Below are 5,489 nucleotides of genomic sequence, written 5' to 3' on the forward strand. Positions count from 1 at the left end.
ATGAAACTAAGATACTATTTTTTCTCTTATTTAGAGGAGAAACAACAATTTCCTAATTTGTTATATGTATAAAATATTACTGAAATTATAATATTTATGCAATGTTGAAGCTTTGTTTTGCTCTTTAGTTCACTTTCGACATCAAAGTTGTTTTTGTTCGCCTACAATTATGAGTTTTATTGTTTCTGTGAAGGTTTGTTTTTGTTTTAGTAGTATTGCTAGTTGTATCCTTTGGTAGAACTCTTAAACTCAAAGAATCATTTGTTTCCAGAAAACAACACAGAAGTAAATCAATTCAGAAACAAGCTAATTCAAATTTTCATTATGGTAGATCGTATAGAGGTATTCTATACCACAAAAAATTATGCTCTATTACATATCATACTATGACAATTTCATTTGATTTTTCTTCAACTTAGGTACTTGTATTAGAAACTAACATATATAACAAAGACACAAATCTCAAACATCAAAGGAATTTCCCAAAAAGTTGACAACTTCTTTTCTTCTTTTTCATCCCTGATCATATTCATATGATTCTCATCCAAATCACCAATTTCTTTTACATCGCCACACTTCTCATTTGAATTGATGTTGGGATTTTCATACCAAATTTGAAGATTTCCAACTACATCCAAGCAAATTTTCCATTGTTTCTTATGTTCAATGTCCAATGTCCAATGTCCATTGAACTCATGTTGGAATTGTGAAGCTGTTCCGGTTGCATCTTAACACACTCATATTATTATTCTAACTCCTTAATCTTTTTCACCAATATATGAGGAATAAATTGAGATCTTTCGTTAACTCTCTCCTTGTTTCTCCATCAAAGAATTTTGCAATTCATGGCCACACTGTGAGGACAAGACCAAGATCTACTTTTCAGAATGCGATCTAACCAAAAGGTCTGCATTAGCAATAAGATTCCATACTTGTATCGCACTTCAACATTGATCATATTCTCATCCACCACAAATTATTCAACTCGGATTTTTTATTCCTAACCTAACATTTAAGCAAAAAAATTGTGAATGACATTTTAAATGAGAACTAATAATTAACATAAAAAGGTATGCATATAAAGAATTCACAAAAAAATAACCCTGAATTCATGAATCAATGAGCAACTTGAGTCTGATTAAAAGTAATTTCAATTATAATGTAAATGCATCAAGAAGATTATGAGCATCAATAAGAAAAAATTATAAGAAAGTTTATCAAAACTCATGCAAGTGAATTTGATCAGCCTTATTTTACATCATCAATAAGCACAAACCATAAATCATAAACCTTAAACCCCTAAATAGAACTACAGGGGAAGAATACGGGTAACTATGTCACGTCCTTAGACCTCTACTAAGCACAATGCGTGGAACTTATTAACTTGCTCACGAACCATTCACAATCTTGCAAGCTCATGTAAGACCTTAAACACTAAGGGTGTGTTTGATACGAAGGAAAATGTTTACTTGGAGAACAAGTGGATTTCTAACTTATTTTATCATATTTGATTTGTGAGTTGAAAATATTTTTTATAAAATATTTTTTAATGTTGTGTTGGTGAATGAAAAACATTTTTTTAGAAAATATCTTTTACTTTAGCTTTAGACTAAAAATTACTCTTTAAAAGATAATTTTTTATCCAAAAAATCAATCGTGATAATTGATCTAGGATCTGACTCCGATAACAAAACTAGGACAAGACCCCGATAACCATTCCAAAATCCGTCCATGAGATATGACCGAGACTTTCGACCCACGACATGAACCATGAACTTTTTTTTTTCAAAAACTTGACGGGATCGTGGGCGGGAGGGGTGTAGTGGTGGGGGCGGCATAAAAATATTTTTTATAAAAATTGCAATATTTTTGAAAAACTATTTTCTCTAATATCTCTTTTTGATTGGGGTAGCCTGTGTATGGGTAGAGGTAGGGTAGGGGTGGGAGGTAGTGGGGATGGGGATGGGAGGTAGGGGTATGGAGTGGTATGAATATGATTTTCTGAAAAAGTTTGAAATATTTTCCAAAACAAGTTTTGTTTTTACAAAAATGACGCGAATAGCGTGGGTGGGGAGAGTAGGGGTGAGGGTGGATTAAGAAATGAAAATAATTTAAATTTGAAATATTTACCAAAACTATTCTTTTAAAATAAAAAATTAACGGGGGTGGGAGGAGTTGGCCATATTTGGGGGGGAGGGGACTGACATAAGAAATAAATTATGTATTCATTATGACGGGGAAGAATTGGTTTTATTGCTTGATGTCATTACCAATAGGTTACCCTAGGGGCTAATTTGAAAATAGAAATTGTGTACAAGACCCTATTCTAACACTCTCTACACATCGAGAAGGTTCCAAGCACATTCCATTCAAATAAGTGGAATTCTAAGGTTTTCTAAGAACTTCTCCCTATATTTCTAGAATATTCTTCTAAGGACTATTGTTCTTCCAATATAAGCTTTCCACATTGATAATTTCTCCAACTCAATGTTGTGCATATTAATTATGTACAAGACGCTATTCTAAAACTCTCTATACAACTAGAAGAATCCAAGGATGATGCATGCATATCTATAAAGTTCTAAGTTCTTTCAAGAAATTTTCCTTTTACTTCTAGATTATTCACTAAGGACTAATATTCTGCTAATCCACTCAGACGATTTCTTTGAAATATTACCAGTTCGCGCGAATCCTTTAGCCCGTCATCTACTAATTTCTCCAACTTTATGTTGTGAACTTCATAGAAAAATCCATCTATAGACATCACTATCACATCCCATGTTCTTACTGTAACTTTAATTTCTTGTGCCAGACTTAAATTATCAAATTTAACACCATTCCCTAACTGAAAAGGATAATCGAATCCTTTTTGTTGAATTTCCAATTTGTAAGCTATTACTCTGTCTCTTACAACAAAAAATCCACTATCTCCAAGGTTGACCGCTTGTACAATATCACACATTAAAGTCAAAATATAAGTTGTTGATGAACCTTTACATTTCGTGTTGAAATAAGCCTCATTTAGAACCTCAATTTGCTGAATTTTGTTTATTTGATCTTTCTACTTGTGAATCGATATTTTACAGGTTATAACCAACTGTCTCGAATATTCTCCACAATCAATATCCTTTTTCGCGCAACCACCAACACCATTTGCTACACCTATGATTTCTTCCTCTATACAAATAAAATGTGCATCTCCCCCCAAGAGGCGCTTTGTTAGATTTTAGTATGTAAAACGAGTGAGCCATCATCTTCATCTTGATATGACCATTAATAAAACTTGAGAAATTTGTACTGTCAACGCAAAAGCTTGGAATTTGGATAATCATCTATATTTATCTCGTCTAGAACATCTATCTCATCTATATACATGTAGTCTATAGCCATTAAATAAACTAGTAAAGAAGTGTCAAAGCTGAAAATTTATAAAAGGGAATAATAAAAGAATTACAATAGTATTATCACGCTTAAACTTGTGATCTAAAGTAATTCTTGAATTTCCTTTACAAAAAATCAAATCTCGACGGACTTCTTCATGTGAATATACTAGTTCACATATAATGAAAATAAATAAATTCGTTTCCCAAAATCGCACAAAATGCCAAAACATTTTATGGACCTCAATTACACCTTGGGATACTAAGTAATCTTTCTGTTTCAATATGTTTGATTAATTAACTTGGCACAGAGTTTAAAAATGAAAGAATAATTTTAAAAATTGTAGTATAAAAATAAACATATGTCAAATCTATAAAAAAAATTCCATTAATTTTATGGTCTTAAACATATCATATGGAAAGTGGAAATTAGACAATTCCTAAAAAGTTTAAAATAAAGCGATTGTTTAGTTCAACTCTCCATATGATGTGTTTAAGACCACAAAATCAATGAACATTTTAATATATTTGACATATCTTTATTTTTATATCACAAGATTCAAAAAAGTTCTTTTATTTGTTAAACTTTGTTCCAAGTCATATTGGTTAATAAAAAAATGAAACCACGGATTCTACCTAGTATGTTGAGGTGTTATTCAGTGTCCATAAAATGTTTTGGTGTTTTGCGCAATTATGGGAAATAATTTATTTTTTTCAGTATATATGAACTAGTGAATTCCCATGAAGAAATACATCAAGATTAATTAATTGTTTTTGTAAAGGAAATTCAGTTATTGCTTTAGGTCACGAGTTCAAATCCTAACCGCAATGGTACTCTGGTCAATCTTTTTGAATCCCATTATATAAATTTTTGACTTTGTCACAATTTTACTAGGTCCTTAAATTTAATTTGATAGAGGGGATGGATATAAATGATGTAAAGTTTAATCATGAGAGTAGTATGTCTCAAGTTTTGTTAATGGGAATTTCAAGACGAAGGTGGTGTCTGGCTCTTTTACATAACAAAATCTAATAAAGTGCCTCTCGGGGGAAGATGCACATTTTATTTACATTGAGGAAGAAGCCATATAGGTGTAGCGCATGGCATTGATGTCTTGGCCAAAAAGGGTATTGATTCTTGAGAATATTCAAGACAACTGGTTAAAAATGCTGATCTATCAATTCACAAGCAGAAACATCAAAGGCACAAAACTCCGTACATGGAAGTTATCAACCATGCTTATTTTGAAGAGAAATATAAATGTTCTTTAACACTTATAATTTGACTTTAACTTGTCATATTGTACTTGTGGTCAACATTGTAAATAGAAGAATTGTATGGTGTAATAGTTTACAAATAAAAAATTCAGCAAAAAGGATTCTATTATCCTTTTCAGTTAGAGGATGCTGTTAAATTTGATTATCCAAGTGTAACACAAGAAATTAAAGTTACAGTAAAAACTGGGTATATGATAGTGAGGGCTACATATTGATTGTTCGATATTGCTCACGAAATTGAATTTGAGAAATTATCATGCGACGGTCTAGCTGATTTGCACGAACTGGGAACATTAATTTGATTATGTTAGCATGAAAGATTTTAGAATATGCGCTGCATAATTATTTATAAGTTAAATCTCATGATAAACGTTAAAAATAATTGGTTATGTAGTAAACAGTTCAATGTTTTGTTTCCCCTATGTAGATAACAGTAGTCTACTTAGAAAACATGCAAAACACAAAGATCTATTGATCCATAGGAAACAATAGTTTAATTGTTGACCCCTTTTCCTAGATATTGTTTTGTCACTGAACTCAAAGTCTGAGGCGTTAACTCATATGGACTGGATCAATCCTATAGAAAATCCTGGTCCTAGGAGCGTTTCCCTTTTACTGAGCCCTACATAATAAAAATATGGATTAGTCAAGCTAATGGAAGTATCACGATCATGGTATGTAATTGTACCATATGTGCTTATTTGCATTTTGGAACCTCACTTGCAAGTTCTTCACTATCAGGCAACTTAAGCTTACAACCACCTAATTTGTCATTGTTGTCCTTGCTCTCTAGTGTCACCCATTTATTTAACTACATATTCCTTCATCTTC

The 5,489-nt window shown here is 31.7% G+C and overlaps 1 pseudogene; it reads right to left on the bottom strand.

Moving 5' to 3' along the window:
• Positions 1-2,632: 2,632 nt before the first annotated feature.
• On the bottom strand, positions 2,633-3,332 carry LOC107016912 (annotated as a pseudogene).
• Between the last annotated feature and the right edge of the window lie 2,157 nt (positions 3,333-5,489).

This window comes from Solanum pennellii, chromosome 4, assembly GCF_001406875.1.
Source record: "Solanum pennellii chromosome 4, SPENNV200".
In the NCBI taxonomy this organism is placed as follows: Eukaryota; Viridiplantae; Streptophyta; class Magnoliopsida; order Solanales; family Solanaceae; genus Solanum; species Solanum pennellii.